This window comes from Xenopus laevis, chromosome 9_10L (genome assembly GCF_017654675.1).
Source record: "Xenopus laevis strain J_2021 chromosome 9_10L, Xenopus_laevis_v10.1, whole genome shotgun sequence".
NCBI classification, from domain to species: Eukaryota; Metazoa; Chordata; class Amphibia; order Anura; family Pipidae; genus Xenopus; species Xenopus laevis.
Genome location: NC_054387.1, coordinates 17,476,595 through 17,500,291, shown reverse-complemented (window position 1 = coordinate 17,500,291; position 23,697 = coordinate 17,476,595). Strand labels below are relative to the sequence as shown.

General features: G+C 41.8%; 1 pseudogene; it reads right to left on the bottom strand.

The window, feature by feature from the left end:
- Positions 1-1,312: 1,312 nt before the first annotated feature.
- On the bottom strand, positions 1,313-2,285 carry LOC108702041 (annotated as a pseudogene).
- Positions 2,286-23,697: the final 21,412 nt, after the last annotated feature.

Genomic DNA, 23,697 nt, shown 5'->3' with positions numbered 1-23,697 from the left:
GGGCTGTCCGCCTTTCAAACACTTTTTCAATTCAGTCGTTTTTTTTTTTATTTTTACCATTTTTTTTCAAAATTGAAGTTTAAAGGGGATGTAAAGGCAACAAAAAAAAATAAAACCTTTTTTATACTGTTCCCTAGTTGCTAAGAAATATATCTCTAATATTCTGTCATTAAAAAATGTGTATCATTTAGATAAAAAAGCTGAATGTATACCTCCTATTCCCTTTCTCTTTACTCCTTCTGTCTTCTGCAGGAACAGATCTCTAGACAGTCGCCAGTTGCTGAGCAGGGAAACGATTGGTAGGGAAGCATTTTTAAGGGTTGTTTTAATTTTTGTCTACCTGGTTAACCTTTGCCATTCTCTGGTAACCTCCATGTGGAACAACCCCCTGCACATTCCATCCCAGTCGGGTAAAACTCGGGCAGCCCTGCTCCTTTCCCTGCTCGGCAGCCTGTGACCCTCTAGAGAACTATGTCTGCAGAAGTCAGAGGGAGTAAAGCAAAGGGGAATAGGAGGCATACATTCAGCTTTTTTATATAAATGATTCACATTTTTAATGACAGAATATCAGAGATACTGTATATTTCTTTGCAACTAGGGAACACTGTCAAGAGGCAAAGCTCAGCATCCATTGTGTCTTCCCTCAATATACAGGCAGGGCTGTATTTATTTATAGGCACCCAATGGCCTGTTCCTAGGGTGGCAGCTTTAGGCAGCCCTTGAGTGCCTATATGACAAATTAAATTGTTTTTCAGAAAAAAATCTTCCCAGCAGTTGCCAGAATATCCGCGACAGAACTGGGGGGGGGGGGTTGAAGGTTACCTCGGCGATAGATACACAGCATTGGCAGAAGTGACATCACACACAACCCCATGTGAGATCACTATCATGCACAAATCGGATGCTTGGGGGGCGTGCTTAGGTCCGGTACCTAGGGTGGCACCAGACTTAAATACACTACTGAATATAATGCTGCTCTTGTCCATGTGGCTGTGGGTATTGCCCTAACTAATGATTCTCATAGAGTCCCAACGTAACCAAAATGCAGCATAAAGGGGCTCAGTGAAGGAGGCAGTGAAGGTGTGTAAGTGTCTGGTTGGCTCTCTCAGCTCATAAAAGGACAGACGCCCGACCTCATAGTCCAGTGAGATTCTAATTCCCCTGCAAGAAGGGATGTGGTGTAAATCTATTTTTTTCCTGTCATGTCTTACTGAATATTTATTATTCCTCCATCTGAACAAACACCAGGACTTGTTATTCTCCCCAAGAAAGGAATTCCCCCCTTTGCTCTCTATACTGGCATAGGCCACCCCTACCCCCCACTGCCCTCTACTTCCCAGTAATGTTGCCCTGATGGGAAACTCCTGGTGCTTAAAATCTGAGGCTTTTTTATACTCTCTGAGGTTTGTGGGTAACACGGGTCAGTACGTGAGTAGGAAGCAGTTTTCCTGTCCCCAGATACAGATACATTCCCAGCTGTGTTTATATTCAGTAGAATGTCTGTAGCCTCCTGCCCATAGATTGTTTCTTTTACCCCAGTCACAATCCCAGCTTAGCCAGTAAGTAATGTCCCCGAGTTCAGATCCACATCCAGATTCCCTACAGCAGGAACCTTTATATCATATCTCTCTCTGCCCTCATTATCTGCCCCCTCAGCCCCACAAAAGGCAGCTCCATCTGATTCCTGTTCCTGTAGGACAGTGAGTGGATCTGTCATGTTGCACAGCTCCTCAATGTGACGGATCTTCCTGGACAGCTCGTTCATCTTTTTATCCAGCTGCTCCATTCGATCCCGGAGTTGGAGGGAAACCTTCTCTTTCTGCTTGGAAATGTCACTCAGGAGTCGCTTCTCAAGGGCTTTAATTTGCTTCCTGATGTCCCTAAACAGGGCAGTGACTTTCTCTGTCTCACCTGTTGCTTTTTCTGCCACTTCTCTCCTGCGCTCCTGCAGTATCTGGGCTCCTCTCTCAGTCTCCTTTCTCTCTAGGCTTAGTTTCTCCAAAACACTACTCAGTTTCTCTTTCTTCTTCTCAGAGGCCTCATTCAGCAGCTCCGCGCTATGGCCCCTGTGATCTCCGGCCAGGCAACAGGAGGCACAGATACAGGCACCATCCTGACAACAGTAATACTTTAGGGGCTCATTGTGTGCAGAACATTTTTTCTGATGCTGAAGGAAGCCGTGGGTTCAATTAAGACGTGTTCCACTGACTGGTTATGAGCAGTGAGATGCACATCACACATGGAGATCTCACACAGGAGACAGGATTTAGCAGCAGGTACAGGGGAATGGACACAATGAGTGCAGAAAATCCCAGTCCCATCCTGCTCTGGGTGAGTGGAAAGGAATCGCTCTGCTATGTTACTCAACTTTCTGTTCCTCTGCAGAGCAGGGCGCCTCATACCCTGCTCTGCATTCAGGACAGGAATAACCCCCAGACCCCTCCTGGGTATCCAGCAGCCCCTCAATGCAGCCTTGGCAGAAGCTATGGCCACATAACAGGGATACAGGATCAGTGTAAATGCTCAGGCAGATGGAACAGTCCAATTCTTCTCTCAGATTAGCAGCAGCCATTACTGAAAGCAGGAACGGAGAAACGAAGAAATGAAACTGAAGTTCTTTCTTTCCCCACCTCTCCCAAAGTAACCTGTGTTACTTGGTTACTTTGCTGTCCAAATTCCAAAAGTCTTTAATTTAATAAGATAGTATACTCCTTTTACATGAGTGCAATAAATAGGACTTGTGCTGAACTGACTTATTGTGCATTGTTTTAAAATATCCACGTTTCTGTTTTTTCTTGAAGGGAGTGATTTTGAGCTATATGATTGGCATTCTTGACAGGTTTAGTCCTTCCAGTATTCAGTATCCTAGAGGCTATCCTGTCCAGTATCCCAAGAGCCTGCTTATCAGGAGGTAAGTCTCAATGTATCATGTGATTCGGATGTACCCTTCAATCGATCTCTGTATCAACATCCAAATCACTCACCGGGTTCAGGAATTAATTTCTATTTCCTGGTCACTATGGGCAGCACTCATACCTCTGGGTTATCCCCGCTTTTAATAGGACAGAACAATTAAATTAATTAAATTAACCCATGATTATATATACACCCCTCCCCCCTCAGACCAGTGTCTTTTTTCTGTCCTCGCTTTTTGGAGCCCTTTTTGGGGTAGAGTTTTTATTTTGTGGCTCACACGGTTCCAATTTTGGGACCATAGCCTGGGGAGTTAGCCTCTCTCCCTGGTAGGGCTATGCAATGTATTTCCTCCCAGAGGAGATCAGCTAGTCGATACCCCGTTATTAGGCAGCCCGGGGGTTTTATTTTTCAAAAATATTTTACCTGAGTCGCAGACCGGGTGTTGGGCGGCACTAGGTAAGATCTTTTTAATCGTTCGTTTCGTTTCGGTTCGCAAGGGACTGTGTGTTTCCTTCTGCAGTATTAGGATGATGCTGAAACGCATATGCGTTCCACGAACAGGAAGTGACGCGACGGCGAAGGGAATCTGCGTTCCAAAGCGAAGTTGCGTTTCCTGGTGACGTCACTTCCGGTTTGTGGGATGCGGAGACGTTAGTTCGGCGCGAAAAACATTCTGCAAAACAGTTTGGCGTTCAATGCGCTTTTCCTGATCTCTGCAGTCTGGTTTGGGAGAATTTAGTCGCACAAGGTATATACTTTTCCTCCTGGACACAGTTTTTGTTTCTAGGTTAAAATGTAGAATTAATTTTTTTGTTTCTTTTTCTCAGTGATGACCTCATTACCTGAAGTGCCTAGTAGCCCTGAAAATGCTGCCAGTAATATTAGGAGGTGAGCCACTATTGGTAAGTGGTTAATAATTCCAAAAGAGTGCATATATCAAGACATTTTCTTTCTGATATTGTTACAGTGTGCCTACCCCAAGGAAAGCTGTCTCAAAAGAGAAGCATAGAGTCTGTGTGGCATGTGACAATCAAGCCCTTAAACATTCAAAATTGTGTGAGCGCTGCACCAGATTAGCAGGTGATGCAGCAGCAGATACTGCTGAAGTAATGAAATGGATTAAAGAAGCTGTAACTGAAGGAGTAAAGTTGGCCACTAAGAATGTCAGAGAAGAAAACTTTTCATCACATTTGCAATCAACAAGTTATGCTTCTATGACTTATCGGTCACCTGTAGATTCAGATGAAGACGGTTCGATGGAGGAAGGAGATAGTTCAGCCTTTGAGTTTACTTTAGTAGAACCTTTAATAAAGGCAGTTAGGGAGCAATTGGAGCTTCCGGAAAAGCCAGAGCAACAATCCTCTTCCTCAAACCCTTTTAAGTTTCTAAAAAAGGAAAGGTCAACTTTTCCTCTGCATGAAATAATAAAAGAAATTGTAATAAAAGAATGGAATAAAACAGATTCAAAATTCCCAATTCCGCAAAAGGTTCAAAAATTGTATCCTTTTTCTACAGATGAAGAACTAATCTGGGATAAACCACCAAAAGTTGATGCAGCAGTATCAAGGTTATCTAGAAAGACCTTGTTACCAGTGGAGGATGTTATCTCTTTTCTTAATCCTATGGATAGAAAGATGGAGGCTTCTTTGAAGAGAACCTATCTGGCTTTAGGGGCCACTTGTAGGCCAGCCTTAGCTCTTACATCGGTGTCTAGGGCAATGCAGATGTGGTTACAAAACGTGGAAACAGCTTTAAGAGAAGGAGTGGATAGAAGGAACATTATAGAAGCATTAGCAGAGTTAAAACTGTCGACAGACTTTGTTACTGAAGCTTCAGTGGATCTAGTTAGATCCTCATCAAGGGCAATGGCTTTGTCAGTAGCTGCAAGAAGAGCTTTGTGGTTAAGGGCATGGAGTGCGGACAAGGCTTCTAAAATGAATCTGTGTAATTTGCCTTTTGAAGGGAATATGTTGTTTGGAACAAAGTTGGATGACATAATTAAGAAGGTTACGGGGGGTAAAAGTGTATTTTTACCACAAGAGAAGAGATCTTTTAGGACATCGGATTTTGGATCAAATCGAGCTTCCTTTCGAGATAAGGCATCTAAAGAACAGAGACAAGCGGGACCGTCAGGCAGATTTGAACAGCCTAGCCGTTGGAGAGGAGGTCAATACTCTCTCTTTAAAGGTCAAAGGGGTAGAGGAATGGCTACCAGACCTTCAAGAAAGTTTTGAAGTTTTGACAGCCCAAACTTCAAAAATACCCAGAAGGTTAATACATTTTGCAGAGGTTTGGGCAAAGTCGGTGACAGATCAGTGGGTATTGCAAACCATCAGACAAGGATACTGTCTGGAATTCGAAAAGACTCCGACACACAATCAATTTGTCATGTCGAAAATTCCCAAGAAAAGACAACAAAGAGAAATATTGAACAATTATGTACAACAATTGTTGGAGGAAGGCGCTATTCAACCAGTCCCTCAACATTTTCAGGGACAGGGGATTTATTCAGTCTTGTTCATGTTACGAAAGAAGACAGGGGATTTTCGTCCAGTGCTGGATTTAAGACCAATAAACAGATATCTGAAAATAAAGAGATTCAAGATGGAATCAATTTTTTCAATCATAAAGGAAGTTCAAGAGGGGGATTGGCTTCTATCTTTGGATTTAAAAGATGCTTATTTCCATATTCCCATAGTAGCCGCACATCACAAGTTCCTAAGATTTGCGATAGATCAGAGAAGTCATTATCAATTCAGATGCCTCCCTTTTGGGTTAGCAACTTCACCCCGAGTCTTTTCAAAGGTACTGCAGTCTCTCATTGCGGAAATCAGAAAGTTGGGAATACACATTTTTCATTATCTCGACGACATATTGATAAAGTCACAGAATCCCAACACACTAGAACAACAAAGAGAGTATGTTATCCGGTATTTACAGGATCACGGTTGGGTGTTCAATCTAGAAAAAAGTCAGTGGTAGTGCTGCCAGAAGAGAAAAAGAACAAAATAAAGCAGACAATCAAAGGTCTTATGAGAAGGTCCACATGTTCAGCAAGAGAAATGAGCAGTATTTTGGGTCTCCTAAATTCAACTTTTCCAATGCTGAGATGGGCAAGATGGCATGTCAGGCCTCTGCAGAGAATGTTTTTGAGTCAATGGGATACAAAATTACAAGATTGGAATCAGAAGATATGGATTCAGACTCAAGTAATGGAAGAGATGAAATGGTGGTTAAAGGAGGAGAAGCTAGCGCAAGGTCAGGTGTTAAAAGAGATCAGTTGGAAAGTTTTGACCACGGACTCCAGCCCTTTTGGGGTGGGGAGCACACATGGACAATGTGTATCTACAGGGTCGGTGGTCAGACAAGGAACAGACACTACCAGCAAATGTGTTAGAATTGAGAGCAGTATGGAAAGCGATTCAGCGTTGCGAGCATCGATTGAGGGGAACATCATTGATGGTGAAGATAGACAATGTCGCAGCAGTAGCGTACATAAGAAGACAAGGAGGAACACACAGTCTAAGTCTCATGACGGAGCTTCGTCCCATCATCGTTTGGGCAGAAGAAAATCTACAGAATATTTCAGCTCTGCATCTTCCAGGGAGGAAGAATGTGGTAGCAGATTTTTTCAGTCGGTCAGTAATAGACAGACACGAATGGGAGCTTCATCCGGAGGTTTTTGCTCAGATTGTGAGGAGATGGGGCATGCCAAAAGTAGATTTGATGGCCACTCCAGCCAATTGCAAAATAGAGAAGTTTGTTTCGAGATATCATTGTCCCCAAGCAATAGCAATGGATGCTTTTCATCAATCATGGAGCAGGGGTCTCCTATACATATTTCCTCCCATACCTCTGATTCCTCAAGTATTGAGAAAAATCAAGGCAGACAAAGCAGAAATGATAGCCATCATTCCAGACTGGCCGAGGAGGTTTTGGTACACGTTACTGAAGTCAATGATAGTGGAAGAGCCCTTTCAACTCCCCCACAGAGTAAACTTATTGACGCAGGGACCAGTCAACCACCCTTGCTCAAGAAGGTTGTGCCTGAAAGCTTGGAGATTGAAAGGAGCAGGTTGAGTAAAGAAGGGTTTTCGGACTTGGTGATAAATACTATGATGTCGGCCAGAAAGTTTTCAACAAACAAAGCATATGATAGAGTCTGGCAAGTATTTTCTCAATGGCTTTCTTCAAAAGAAATTACTACGGAACAAATTGCAATTACTCATGTACTAGAATTCCTTCAATTGGGGTTTGATAAAGGCTTGAGTCTGAGAACATTAAAATCACAAGTCTCCGCTATCAGCATTAACAGGTGTTCAATGGGCCAAGGAAGAAAATATAGCAAAATTTATGGCAGGAGTAATGCATTTGAGGCCTCCAAGGAGGATTTTGTCAGCCACGTGGGATTTACCTTTGGTATTGCAAGCGCTTACATCCAGACCCTTTGAGCCTATAGAAGAAGTGTCTGATATTAATCTGACGTTTAAAACTCTTTTTCTTACGGCAATCACCTCCTCAAGAAGAGTGAGTGATTTACAAGCGCTGTCAGCAGAACCACCTTTTACAGTTATTCAACCTCATCAGGTGGTGTTAAGGACAGTGCCAGAGTATCTGCCCAAAGTGGTGTCAACTTTCCACATAAATCAAGAATCAATCTTGCCAGTATTTTTCCCAGAACCTGCTTCAGAACAGGAAAAAATATGGAACACGCTATATCTAGTTAGATGCATATCAGTATATTTAAGAAGATCAAAAGAGTGGAGAAAATCAAATAGAATGTTTGTAATTCCTGACGGTAACAGGAAGGGACAAGCAGCTGCAGTATCTACAATAAGTAGATGGATAGTAAAATGTATCCACATGGCTTATCAGTCTTCAGGACGTAAAATTCCAAGAGGGGTAAAGGCACACTCCACCAGAGCATTGAGCGCTTCTTGGGCGTTTCAGGCAGAAGCTACGTTGGAGCAAGTTTGCAAGTCAGCATCTTGGTCTTCAGCCAACACATTCTTGAGACATTATCATGTTAATGTGTTTTCACCAGATAATACTTTATTTGGCAAGAAAGTATTGGAAGCAGTAAAATCTGCAAAATAAATACACTATTCTGCAAATGAAGAGGTTTATTTGAATTTCTTTCTCCCACCCTCTCTGACTGCTAAGGTACTGACCCAGAGGTGTGAGTGCTGCCATAGTGACCAGGAAAAACAAAAAAATTATTTCATACTTACCGTAATTTTTGTTTCCTGGTTACTATGGGCAGCACTCACGCCGAACCCTCCCAAAGAAATTAAAGCTCGGACTTAGAAGACACTGGTCTGAGGGGGGAGGGGTGTATATATAATCATGGGTTAATTTAATTAACTTAATTGTTCTGTCCTATTAAAAGCGGGGGCGGGGATAACCCAGAGGTGTGAGTGCTGCCCATAGTAACCAGGAAACAAAAATTACGGTAAGTATGAAATAAATTTTTTGTTTTTCCTGGTCACTATGGCAGCACTCACACCTCTGGTGTTTACCTTTCTCTTGTACACAGGAATCCCAGGCAGCTTGCTTACAACATAAAACAGTTCAGGCTTCTAACAGTCAACACGCTTATGCTTACCAGAGACTCCTATATTTTTCAGTAATACTTTGTCACTTCCGGTATTTGGCTTACTACCAGTGTTAGGCTTGTTAATTTAGCTAAGCAGTAGGCTGTAGTTACGCATATTGAGAGTGGTTCCTTTGACTCACCCCAACAGTGGAAACACCCAGCAGAAATATCAATATCCAGCCTTGGATTCTTCCCAAACATCTAGAAATATGGGGAGAACCTGTGCTTTTAAAGGCATGCACCATAACCTCCAGGTGCTTACTCCAAGTCCTCTTATCTTCTACTGCCATGATGCCTAGCATATCCAATAAAGTTTTATTGAACTTCTCAGGCATCTCCTTGAGGTTGACAGGGACTAGTTCTGCTCTCAAAGTCTCCGTGATCAGAATTCTGTCTTTTCAGCAACCCATAATGAATGAAAAACTAATCATAGTACTTTTGCTACTATGGAGACCTTTAGATCCATGATAGGGAAATATTGTGCATGCCTGGTAAGGTGATCTGTAACTACCACTACATTACCAGTAACTTTGGAATCATTTTTAATACAAAGAATGTCCAAACACACTAATTCCATGGGCTCTGAACTTTTTAGGTGATTCATGGCAGAACTCCTTTGTAGACAGCTACCTCCTAAAGAAACTAGCAACTGTATCTCTCATTTCAGGCCAGAAAAAAAGTGGTCTTGGACCAGCCCCTAAATCTTCTTCACTCCAAGATGATCATGATGATCATGCATTCTCCTAAATACCATGTTCCAGACGGGTAACACTAATTGGCGTCTCCCAGGATGATCATGATATTGTGTCAGCCAGTATAACAGTCCTTGTTCTGCAAAGAACTACCCCAGTCACACAGAAAAAAATCTGTACTCTCCTGTCAAATCAGGAACTACCGGGGGAGCAGGGGGTGCGAGCGGGCCAGGGCCCACACCCCCTCTAGTTACGCTACTGTTTTTTGGCCATACCAGCTCTCCATACAGGCCCAATTACAAGATCAGCTTTATGGCTTCTTACCATGTACTTATGGTTGACGTTCTTGGATTCTACATCTTCACGGACAACCAGATAGCAGTATGTAGGTGGTACAGACCCTACCAGCCTGTTCTTTAACTGAACAAATGCTTCTTCACATGCTGATGTCCACTTTCACCAAAACGGGTTTTAGCAGCCTTTTAATTATCCTCACCAGGCACATTATAAACATTAGTAGTTTGTATAGGGGATGAGCCGCTTTTGCAAACCCCTATACAAATCACCTGTAGTGACATTTTGAGGTTAATGCTGGGTTACTAGCGCTTCTATCTTGCTGGGGTCAGTTCCTATCACTTCAGCAGAAACCACATGGCCTGAAAGTTTCAGGCCTGCTATTAACTGGTCAAATATGTTCATTAAATGGTATTTGTGCTCTTCTAGTGTAGTTCCAAACACAATGATACACTAGGCACTCTCTGGATGACAGGTCACCCAACACCTATCCATAAGTCTCTGGAAGGTAGTAGGAGAGCAACAAATACTTTGATGTATCCTGTGAAATAACAGAATCCCAATGGGCATTTAAAGGCAGTCTTTTTCTGATCCTCAGGTAAAATGGGTACTTTATAATAACCAAAAAAGTAAAAGTCCATAACCATTTGCTACCGATATGTCAAGGTAATGTATACTGGTCAGGTACAGTACTTCCATTTAAACTAAACCCTACAAATGAATATGGCTAAAAATGCCATATTTTATATACCAAACTTATTGCACCAGCCTAAAGTTTCAGCTTGTCAATAGCAGCAATGATCCAGGACTTCAAACTTGTCACAGGGGGTCACCATCTTGGAAAGTGTCTGTGACACGCACATGCTCAGTGGCCTCTGAGCAGCTGTTGAGAAGCTAAGCTTAGGGGTCGTCACTAATTATCCAGCAGAAAATGAGGTTCCCCTGTAATATAATCTGATGCTACAGGGCCGATTGTTAAATTCTGATGCTAATTGCACTGGTTTCTGTACTGCCATGTAGTAATTATCTGTATTAATTACTAATCAGCCTTATGTTGTGACATTTCTATTCTATGTGTACTGTATATTGTGAGTGGGTCCCTGAGCTCAGTAAGTGACAGCAGCACAGAGCATGTGCAGTGAATCAGCAGAAAAGAAGATGGGGAGCTACTGGGGCATCTTTGGAGACACAGATCTTTACTGCTAAAGGGCTGTGGTTGCCTTTTGCTGGTACAAAAGCACAAAACATAATGTACAACATTTCTAGCTACTTTTAGTTAGGCTTTAGTTCTCCTTTAAAGCGAATTGAGCCGTATTTCCTTCTCACAATGACTATAGGGGAGCGATAGGGGTTCTGACTGTTAACAATAATTCTTCACCCTTTCATCTTTTGCAAAGTTCGTCTGAGACACTCTCAGTCCTTGGAAGGAACTTGGCCATTCCCTAAATGGAGTGGAGTTGGATAAACGGATGGTGTGTTGCACACTCTTAGAACATCCAACATCAATTTCATTAGTTGAAAAGACTTATCTGTGTACCTGCAGACATTTATGCCACTTTACTTTTATCCTGCAGGGGAAACCAAAAATTAAACTGCACACACAGAAGCAAATACTGGAGTAGACTGAACATCAGAAAAGTCGGTAATCTCATGAACAGGGTGGTAAGATACCAACTCCCGTTTAAGACAGAATTACTACATGTGGAGAAAGATTTGGATGGTCACTAGAACAATTATATGAATTTAGTTTCCCCACTTTGGCCATCCATTCTGGGAGACAGCCCCTGGGGGTCTTTCAACCAGCACATATTTGTCTTTTTGCATCATGTACGGTTTTACATCTGTCAATGTTCTCACAGTTCTAATGAACTCTGGAGGAAGGTTAGCAGTCTGACCAGCAACATGGAGTAGCAACCCATACTTTTAAGTAACAGTAGAGGTATTGCATTCAACCTTTGAATTGGTATTAGTAAACATTGTGGCTTCCATGCAAGTCACTGAATATTTTAGGGTAGACTTTATTAACATTTGTTCCCAGGATTATAGGAACAAGCTTAGGATCTCCAGTATCTGGGCAGTCCACTTCTGGGCTGACAACACTTACCAGGGGTCTCTGCATGGTCAAAGTCACTTTTAGAAACCCATGTACTGAGCGGCCTGCTGGTTCAACCCCCACAATTATAAACCTCTAGTGGGCTGCAAAGATTTGTGCGCTAAATGTTGTATATAGTAAATATAGCGCATGACTGTGACCTATGATCCAGTATCCAATAGGGCTTGTACTGGATGCCCATTTAAAAGAATGCCCACCAAGTGCTTGGGGTCTATTTTTTGCCTAGTTCATCTCTTGCAATGACCTGCTTAGACAGCAGCTTCCGCAGCATATTTTTCTAGCCAGGATGCAAATGCAGATACATCCTCTGTAGGCTTCTGTTTCATTTATGAGGCAGCTAATAATTGATCTGGATCCTCATGCTTCCCATATGCAGAAGTGAGGATATCATTTATGTCCATAGCTGTATTGTGTGATCTGCTTTATAATATAGCACACTATTAGCTGTAGCCAGAGGTATATGTTCCATAATATGTTTCTTTGTGAGTCTATTCATCTAGCTCTAGTTAAGCAGTCACCTCCCAGATTTCAACTCTTTGTTCCCCTGTAGAAACAGGTTTTATTCCTGAAAACGTCTTTAACTTTTTATAGTGGCTCAGCTGAAGATCTTGAGCCAGTGTCTCTGTCATTCAGGTCGAATTGACATTCAGGAAATGATTTGTAACTGAAATCCTTAGCTTGCCTGATTCAGTGGCAGGGTGTTCTTGCTTTACTGAGGCTGCCTGGCCTTTTTAATACTGATCCCTCATCTGCTATCAGGTGTGCAGACTCCAAATGTCTGTAACCAGACAGAACACTCTCTAGCATCTCCAGTGTGACTTCAGATGGGACATGATCAATAACAAATTTGTGAATTGGTTTCACTTTTTCCTACCCTCCTGCCTGTGAGTTGTGCACCCATTCTATAGTTACCTCCTGACTACCGACACACTATCTATCTATCTATCTATCTATCTATCTATCTATCTATCTATCTATCTATCTATCATCTATCCATCTATCTATCTATCTCTACACACCTCGGCAGCATCCAGCAGCCACTGGGGCGTGCTGGAGCATGGCACTACCAACTGTGCCCATTAAAAGAGCATCACTCTCAGGGACTGCAGCGGGAATATCTCGATTGGCTGCCCATCTGTCCCTGGCTTTGCTGTTTCACACATTCCATCATTCTCCCCCTGCTAGAGGTTCGGGGCGCATCACTCAGACCACCATTGGAGAGCGGTGAGTGACCCTGCTTTTGAAACTGCATGCGAGATTAAATAAGTGGCTGGTTTGGGGCAAATGCACCCAAACGATATAACCAATTTGGTGAGTTTATAAAGAAATACTATGGCCATTTAAGTGTTTTATATTAATGACTTTGAGAGACACTCCAAGAAATATTTGATCAAACTTTGTAGCACCATTTCCAATAAGTCACCACTGGGGAACTTTGTACCATAAACCTTATAACAAAAAACAACTTCACTCCTGCTCAGGATGGTCATGCTCATTAATAGATAGAAACACAGCTTATTTACATGCTACAAAACAGCTGAATAATTGGAAAAACCGCATTATTTTATTAGTGATGCAGAACTCAAGAGAGGCCACTAGATGGCAAGAGAAACGTATTTATCATAAGAGAGTACCTCGCAGGGAAAGGGAAGAGTACTGACCACAAGATGGCAATAAAAGATCATTGCACAATAGAACAGAACTTTCCTAGATGGTACTGTGAAATATACTTGGAGCAGGAATGTCCATATTTTACTAATGCGGGGTCTATTTTTTGTGATGTTGTCCCATTATGATCTACATCCATAATATCACTGTTAGCATTCTGTTCCATGGAAAATATCACTTAAATATTATATTGATTACATTGATCATTGGGAATCCTGCCTGGTTTTCCAAATGAGGAAAACCGGGCAGGATTCCCAATGATCAACATAAATCATTGGGAAGTTTTGACCCGGGCAGCCCTTCAAATTACTGAGCTGTCAAAACAGGACAGTTGGCAACCCTAGCTTTATAAGAGAATTTATATTACTATATTTAAAAAACAACTATTTCTTATGTAACCATAACAGAACAAATATCAGAATAAAAAGAATAAAACAGAAGGGTAATTTAGTCAAGCTGTTTGTTGACAGTGTCTTGAGATCTACTGATCACCAACTAAAGGTCTACTGGTAGATCCCGATCTCTACCTTTAGGACACCCCTGACTTAGAGGGCCCTCTTCTAACACATGTCCCTGTACAGGAGCCCAAATTGGAGGAATAATTTAATGAGGAGTGGGAAGGAAGTTTTAAATGGAACAGGAGGAGATTGTGAAGTGCAGAAAAAGGAGAATGTGGAGAAAAAGGAGAGTGTGAAGAATGAGAACAAGGACCAGAGGAATGGAACTGATAAGAAAAAGAAGCAGGCCCTTGTGGGCAGTAGAGAGGAGCATTGAGATGAGTCATGTCAAAAGGAAACTGCAGAGGGCTTTGAACTTAACATATTGGCTTTTACGCAAGGTGTCTAGTTCAAAACTTCTGAACCACACAAAACTCTGTCTATAATAACTCCAAAAGCACCAATACTGTCAAAAGTTACAACTCTAACAGATAAAGGAGGAAGATAAAAAAAAGGGAATGGGAAGAAGAGTTGCAAAGAAGCAGGAGGGGGTTTGAAGGTTAGAAGTTTAATCAATTAGTTTAGACGGCTGTAGAGAAGCGGAAGAAGAGCAGTGCTCCTATAGGGAAGAAGCTGTAGCTGATGGAAACAAGTGGGAAGAGATATATAGGGAGAAGAGGTGGAGCATAAGTAGGTGGGATGAAGCCAGAGAGTAGAGGAAAATTAGAAGAAAGCTTTGAGAGGGCAGAAGGTGGTGGGAAGAAGTTTAAGGGAGAGGGAGAGGAATGGTTAGGAAGAAGCAGGGAAAGCTGCAGATAGGAGGAAACAGTTGAGGGGGAGAACGATGGCAACATTAGTGGGAAAGATTAATTAATATGATACTCATTCCAACTCAGAATTATTTGTCATTGTTTGAGAAGGGAGCATCCCCGGAGTCCCATACCTACTAGCACAGCATTGCATTACTAGTTGTGTTAATTAGAAATGAACAAATTAGATGATTATTCCATTGAATGATTCTATTTAGCCGTTAATGCATACTCAGCAAGGACAAGAACCATTTTGTGGGGGTCACTTGTTCCTAATTTCACTAATTAGACTTATTCCACCAACTTCCCAATGCTCTGGCACAGCGCTGCCGTCATATTGTACTGATATCACACTGCCCTCGGTCACAGCTCAGGTAACTCACATGACTACCAGCAAATTTAGTAGGGAGAATATGAACTGGGCTCCACCTGACAGATAAAGATCCTGGAATGGGAACTCACCAGCCCTACAGAAGCCAGTCTTTTATTTGCGCAAGATGGAACAGGGAGTGTGAGGGGTGCGGGGATCTGATCATGAATGGTGTATCCGTTCCTCATATGTGAGTCAGTCTCCCAGTGATTAAAAGTTCTATAAACTGCATGAAATCAGGATTCCCATGGAGCTCCCCACAGGGGGAAATAAATGGCAGTTCTTCCTCAGTACTGAGCTCGGCAGTCGCAACATCAAGTGAAATTCATTTTCCAAACCAAAGACATTTTAGAGGAAAGCAAATCGGTTCTGTGCAGATGTTACATACTTATTCACATGGAGCAGCACAGAGGGAAGAATCAGCCATAGATCCTGACATTATAATCAGCAGAAGATGGGGGGAAAGTGAAAATCTTCCTATGAAAATAACTCACCTGATCCCAAGCATAATGAGAGAACAATGGGGCTTAGATTCCCCAAAATAAGAGCAACTGCTATATATAATGTATTTATATGTGCATCATCATATCAATTTCTCTGGGGGTTTCTACTGCTAGCCCCCACCCATACTAAAATTCCAACCTTCTCCATTGACCCCTGGGACAGAGAAGCATAAACAGTGAAAGGAGGGGGTACTGCTTGTTCTAATGGTATTAAAGATAAAATCTTCTCACATTAACCACTGTCACAGTGTAACCCCCATATCATATATGCACATTATGTAACTGTATAATATATAGGCACAGATATACCCCATCTTTCCCCCAACCACTGTCACAGTGTAACCCCCATATCATATATGCACATTATGTAACTGTATAATATATAGGCACAGATATACCCCATCTTTCCCCCAACCACTGTCACAGTGTAACCCCCATATCATATATGCACATTATGTAACTGTATAATATATAGCACAGATATACCCATCTTTTCCTCCAACCACTGTCACAGTGTAACCCCCATATCATATATGCACATTATGTAACTGTATAATATATAGGCACAGATATACCCCCATCTTTCCCCCAACCACTGTCACAGTGTAACCCCATATCATATATGCACATAATGTAACTGTATAATATATAGGCACAGATATACCCCCATCTTTCCTCCAACCACTGTCACAGTGTAACCCCCATATCATATATGCACATAATGTAACTGTATAATATATAGCACAGATATACCCCATCTTCCTCCAACCACTGTCACAGTGTAACCCCATATCATATATGCACATAATGTAACTGTATAATAATAGGCACAGATATACCCCATCTTTCCCCCAACCACTGTCACAGTGTAACCCCCATATCATATAGCCATAATGATAACTGTATAATATATAGACACAGATATACCCCCATCTTTCCTCCAACCACTGTCACAGTGTAACCCCCATATCATATATGCACATAATGTAACTGCATAATATATAGGCACAGACAGGGACGCCATCAAGGGGCACATGGGGTACAAGTGTACCGGGCCCAGAAGGGGGGCCTAGCAGTGCTAGACTTTTTGAAAGAGCTGGGCCCCCTCCTTCAAAAAGTCCTGAACAGCTGAAATGCGGAAGTGCCAAAAAGCCAACCAGCCGAAGTACCAAGCATCTAAAAGACCTGAAGTCACAAAAACAGCCGAAAGACCCGAAGCCACAAGTTCAATTCCCCTGGCCACCAATCTATTATTTTAATACTTTATAGGCCCCTGCCTCCAATGTTTTTTAAAAATATTTTTGAGGCCCCAATTTTTTTAACTTGTAAGGGGGGCCCTGGCACCAATGTATTTTTAAAAAATATACTTTGGGGCCCAAATTTTTTTAACTTGTAAGGGAGGCCCTGGTGTAAATGTTTTTTTAAAAAATATTCTTTGGGGCCCAAATTTTTTTTTTAACTTGTAAGGGGGGCCCTGGTGTAAATGTTTTTTTAAAAAAATATTCTTTGGGGCCCACATTTTTTTTGTTGTGATTTCTAACGGCAGCCCTGGGCACAGATATACCCCCGTCTTTCCCCCAACCACTGTGTAATCACATAGGCATGAAATGTGCTAGATGTTACATAATAAATGAGTTAAAAATCTATATTGGAAGCTCACAGGGATATTTTTTTCCAGTATTTGTATATTTCAGTTTTTGCTCTATATTGCACACAAAATGGATTGCTCAGACCTGGCGGTTATTCTGATGCAGGGAATTAAACAGTGCACAAAACACATAAATCTGCTTATGGGGTCGTATCAAGACACTGTGGGGCCGATTGATTAACGTTCATATTTTTTTCTTTCACACAAACTGAACGTTTTTAGCTATATGGTGTATTTAAATATTCACTCTAAAACCACAAATTTTAAATAATGTATTAAGTGTAAAAATCCTGAAAAACTTTTAAAAATATTTATTTGCTGCAAGATTTTAGCATTTTTTTTCGCAAATGACAATTTCGAGGTACAGCTTAGGGATTCGTTATCCGGATACCCCTTATCCAGAAAGCTATGAATAACACTTTATCCAAATAATCCAAATTTTTAAAAATGATATCCTTTTTCTCTGTAATAATAAAACAGTAGCTTGTACTTCATCCAAGATAAGATATAATTAATCCTTATTGGAGGCAAAACCAGCCTGTTAGGTTTATTTAATATTTACATGATTTTTTAGCAGACTTAAGGTAGGAAGATCCAAATGGAGCCATCCATTATCAAGAAACCCGCAGGTCCCGAACATTCTGGGTGACAGGTCCTATACCTGTATTTGTAGTTGTTCCACACTTTTATTTTTTGCTTTTCAAATAAACAGGGAAACATTTGTGTGTTTTTAAATTGTGAGTTTATTCATGGTAGAAAACACCTCCAAAATGACACAATTTTTTGTAAATAAGGTACTAACTGTTTGCATGGCCTGAAATTTTGTAGCAAATCACAGTACTTTCATTCTATAGCTCCTTTTACACAGACCTGATCCAATCAGGAACGTCTGTGTTTTCTTATTTGCAACAGGTTGCCTGGGGGTTGCTTGTTCATTGTTTGCCTGCTCAGCACAGTAAGGAGATCAATGACTCCCTTCAGTTTCAGGCAGAAGTGCAAAGGCCTCTGTATTCAGCTTGCCTTGCAGTGCACACAGCCAGAGATAATAGCAGCACCAAGTACAATATCTCCAGGCATAGGAGGGCAATAAAGCTTTCCTTCTCATTATGGCACTTATGTGCTATGCAGTAAAGCAAAGACCTAGGAGGCATGAAATCTTTAGTGCATGAGAAAGATGTTCTCTCATTAGATGGATCAATATACATATAGACAAAATCAGTCAGGGATGATGGTTTCTCTAGTTCAACAAGAGCAGTAGATTACAGATCCTAGATATAAAGCACTAGCACCAGATACATGTACAGGGCAGTATAACGGCAGGGCAAACAGTGGGAATGGAACCCCCATCTTCCCCATCACCCAGCCCATTGATCTACCCACGCTCCTTCACTCTGACGTTCATCATCTGGATTCTTTTTATCTAGTGATCTCTCTGTCAGAGTTGTTTTCTTTATTGTAAGGGTTTTTATCAAGGGAGAACAATGTAGCGAGCTGTGACTGCGCTGGCCTTTAGAACACAATGGTGTGTATGTTGTACAGATGATTGGTCGTCTTCCCAGGAGATGCGCAAATCAATCAGCCGCTGCTTCATCAAGGCAATTTGTGGTTGAGGCTTCAAAGGTATTCCCGAGTGCTCATGTGAGGCTGTGAAAATGGATCTTGGATTTTTGTGACGGCATTTCAGTTTTGCCTAGGATGTAAGCACTCCAAAAGCTACTTCAGTCTGCCTGTCCATATGTAAACTCAGTGAACCAAGGGGCAACTTAATTCTGTCATGTTATATAATTCATCCTGTCCATATGTACTCAATCAACCCAAGGAGTGATTAGCTTTGGTCATGATTGCTAATTCTGTCTGTCTGTCTACTGACTGTTATACTGACTGTTATTCAGTATACCTGTCCATTTGCAATCAATTAAAAGTGCATAGGTAACTAAGGTGCAGCATGAGGACGAAGAAGCAGAACTCGGGTGGAAAATGAGAAAAGCCCCTCTCTAGGGCAAAATTCTTTTCAATGGGAGAACCTATTAACAGTGTGGCCCTTACCCCTGGTGAGCCTTTATATGTCTGCTGGAGAATGGAGTCTGAGATTGGTTTAGGAGTAGGATCTCTTTGGCGTTCGGCTGCTCTGAACATGAAATAATTAACTACACACTTAGCGCCTGTTGCTTATGCCCCACCCACTAAGCAGAGGTGGAGCACACCCTATAAGCAGTAAGTAGTAGTGCGCCAGTTAATTTCCCTTAATGAGTGGGGTCTCCTAATGAGTTCAATGCTGAAAGGCTCAGTCATCATTCCCAAGGTGCTGTGTAATTATGAGGGCACATATGTCCTGCTGGTGTAAATGAATATACAAATAGACAGTTTTAATATAATATGGGGCAAATCAGTGTCTGTTCTCACCATTAGGGGTTATTTTTATCAGCTTCTCCCCAACTCAACCCATAGGGGCACATTTACTAAAGGGCGAAGTGACTTACGCTGGCGATGATTCGCCAGCGTGACGTCATTTCATTACCTCACCGATTTACTAACGGGCACAGGCGTCACTTCGCTAGCGAAGGAGATAGACGATGACGTTGCTTTGCACTCTAAGGCCAGGCGAATTTTTGCTCTGGCAAATGGACCGAACTCTGCAAATTTGCCTTCGCCAGCAAAGTGCAATGGAGTGCATAGATCTTCTTCAATTTTTAGTGCAAAATTTCACTTAGTCTCTTTACTGGCGTCTTTTCCTGCAAAGGTCCGTAAAAATGTTTTTGGGTAACCGGGTTCCCGCCTACATTTTCTAACATATGGAACATAAAATATACATGTGTAGGGCATTATAACAACTCTATTTTATTTACAGGTTCCCTGGACTTGTGAAATGTGATATATTTGAAGCAACATATACATCTATGTAACGTTATCATTTCCTGCTGTTTGCAAATTAGGCAACGCTAGCGTATCTTCGCTTTGAATGTCGAAGTAACGATAGTGAAAATCGCCAGCATTCAGCACCTTGGATACAACTCTGTATTTTAGTAAACTAGCGTTGTCTGACCGAATTTTCGCCTGGCGAAGTCTAGCATTGGGTGCGAAGCCGTCACTGGTGAATTTTCGCCACTTAGTAAATTTACCCCATAGATGGGTACAACTCACTGTAGTTTCTTCATCAAAATACACACGTGTGATGGCAATTATACATATATTTGCATGCATGAGAGGAGCAATTCCCTTACTGTGTCCTGCCAGTCCCTGTGCATGAGTTATTTACAGTACTTCTACCTCTTCTTGTAACTGGAATATGTCATGAGAACCTGCCCCACTTTTCTCTCTGTGAAATGAAGTCTTTTTTATGTTTATTTTCTCTGCCTTTTATGAGATGACAGAGTAAGAGAACGAGAATGCGACAGAATGAGGGAAAGTGAATCCAGAATGCATTTATTACTATGCCTGGCTTCAAGCTAACAATCCCACCCTAATAAAGCTAATGAATATTCATGTTTGTCCCCAGAACACCCTTATCACTCACATAAATACCCAACTGTTCCCCAAATAAATTATTTTTATTTTTTGCTAAAAGAAAGGGATAACCGTGTTGATCATTAATGAGTCGAGGTGCAGAGATAGTCAGGCACCAATTAGGGTACAGGGCTGCTTAGTGATAAGTTGGGATGGGTTGATTAGTAATGAAGTGAAGCTTGAAAAAAAGCCGGGGAACGGCTTGAAACTTTGCTATATTTGGTCTGAGCCATATTTAAATAAAGGCTTTTTAATTCCAACTTAAGGTGCTGTTAATTATATTATTGGATGAAGTGAAGGGGTGATCAACAATGAGTTACGGCACATGGCTAATTGGCAAAGAGATGATGTGCAGAACCAGTGGCGTAACTAGATTTTACTGGGCCCCACAGCAAATTCATTTTAGGGCCCCCAACGTATCCAGAGGCTGACCTGTTTTACCAATATTTATTGAAATTGTATATGAATTATAGCCTCATGGGCACCCTATACCTCCTGGGCCCCTCAGCAGCCACAGGGTCTGTATCCTCTGTAGTTACGCCCCTGTGCAGAACAGATTATGTATAACACACGAGAACCTAAGGTCATCCAGCTGTTATTGCCTAAGGGTGACCCTTACCCCTACCCTGTTGACACCCCCACAAAATTTGATATCTATGCTGATAGTTAAATATACATGAAATCTTCATTTACAAAGAATCCTAATGCAATAGCCAGAGCAGATCTGGTTGGGAAGGGGCAAAACTGAGCACCTTAATTCTCATTTGATCAGATCTTGATCCAGGGATTTGCACTTTCGCACCCCAGTGCTCCCAAACTTGTGCATCTAAATTACATTTAGGGGGCAGGAGGGGTTTGCCATGAATATAGTGCTGCCAAACACAGGTAGTGCAGCATTCATCAAGAATGCACAACCTTGGAACATGTCGATACAAATGGCAGGGACAGGTGCAAATTCAGGGTGTGGCTTGAACCAGCTTTTTGCCCTTTGCACCCTGTTCTGTCATTCATAAATGAGTCTTACTTACTTATTACATGCAAATTAAATACCTCTTGTTGAACGGCAAATCTTAGTTTCTAGCAGGTCCCTTTATACCCCTCAACCCCTGTCTGCCAAGCACCAGCGGCTCTGTTTGATCCATACACTGTGAATTTAAATATATATGTATAAGTATACGGTTGCTTCGGATATAATTTGTGAAATACAATTCTGCACCATGCGCCTATCACACCCCCCATGGGCCGGCAGACAAGTGCTGGAGATGGTGAAAGTATTATTAATTAGCCCGATAAATCAACTCACTAGGTGTTCTGGCCCAAACCCCCTTCCCTGACAGCCAGTGACAGGCAGAATAACAATGGAGAGGCGTTACAGTAATTATAGCCGAATGCCAATTTGTGCCAGGAATATTATCAAGGAGGCTCCAGGCTTTTGTTTTAAAAGATGAATAATTCCCAGTCATACACTAAATAATTCACTGAGTTATGAGTCTAGGACCCTCTTGGCCACTTGGCTGTCCTGCATGAATGATATGAGTCTCATTGGGGTAATTAATATATCCCTGTTAGCTTTTCTACAGTCCATAGGAGCGTAACAAAAACATAAATAAGAACATGTGGGATCTAAACGGAAACTTGAAGCATAATCCAGTAATGTTAACAAACTGCGCTTAGACTTAGACTACATCTTCCAGCACCACCTGTCTTGGTTTCTTGGGTTTATTTCTGGGAATTGTAGTCAAACAGACATGGAGGGTACCCATTCCTGCATTAAGTTTGTAACAGTTTATCATAGAGACTCTGTCTTTTTATGTTCCTGTTGACTGTTGCTAATTAAAAGCAACATGCTCAGTCTGTTCATCTCCACGCTGCCTGACTGGGATGCCTCCTGCACTTGGACACAGGGCAAATCAGGTTGCCCTGCTCATATATCTGGGCTAATTGGCTGCTGCACGCTACCCCTCCATATCCCTAGGTGTCACTCCGTTATTAATGTGACTTGGCAACATCACAGGAGATTTCCCTGATTTATCCAGTGGGGCAAGCTCAGAGATTTATTTCACATTTGCTCTGCTTCAAATGCAGCAACAATCAAAAGCTACACGGCCAGAGCAGGGATTGATGCAGGGCAGATGCCAGAGATGTTCTTAGGGGCAATAAGTATATATATCTGTACAAAATTCCCAGCGCTATGTACAGTCTGAAAGGTTACATAATATGAAAAACATGTTTCAGAAGTGAAAGACTCTCTATTTACTGCACTTTTTAGCTTTTAATTGGATTTGGTAACAACAGCTAAATAGTCAGTATTCTGGATGGAAATAAGTTAAGTTATGTGAGGGATAACAGCGGGTTAAATAAGCAGATCGTGTAATAGAGGGAGTGTTAGGGAAAAACATTTATTTAGGGGAACAGAGTATCTGCTATAATGTGCTATAATGTGAGGGGAGGTGGAAAAATTACCTTTATAGTGACAGGAGGGAGGGAAGGAGGTAACCGTGTCTAGCATTATAGCATGCGTCATAGCATTTCCATTACGCAGAGCAATATACGGGTATTTATTTCCATGCAAATGGGTGGGGCAGTATTATACTGAGCTTTTTCGCCCCTGCTTCCTGAAATTTCAAATATGAGAAATTTCTCACCATTCCCTGGAATATATCATTTGCATATCTGTAATCTTGGTCAACTTTTATAGCCTGGTTACAAACACTGGGCTATTTACTGGGAGTTAGAACCAAAGACAGATCTGGGGGATCACAGCACTGACCTCTGTCCTTGGTGCCGATTGTATTGTCCCTTGGATCCTTTTGCTTGTGGGGATCTCAGTACTGAGCTCTGTCCATGGTGCTGATTTTAATGTCCCTTGGATCGCTTTGCTTTTATGTGTGGAGATCGTAGAATTGAGCTCTGTCCTTGGTGCTGATTCTACTGTCATTTGTATTCCTTTGCTGAAATCTGGGGGATTCCAACACTGACATCTGTACTTGGTGCTGATTCCACTGACCCTTGGATCCTCTTGTGTAGATCTGTAGGGATACCAGTACTGAGGTGTGCATGGTGCTGGTTCTACTGGCCTCAAGATCCCTGTGCATAGGTCTGTGGGGATCCCTACACTGACCTCTGTTCTTGGTGCTGATTCCACTG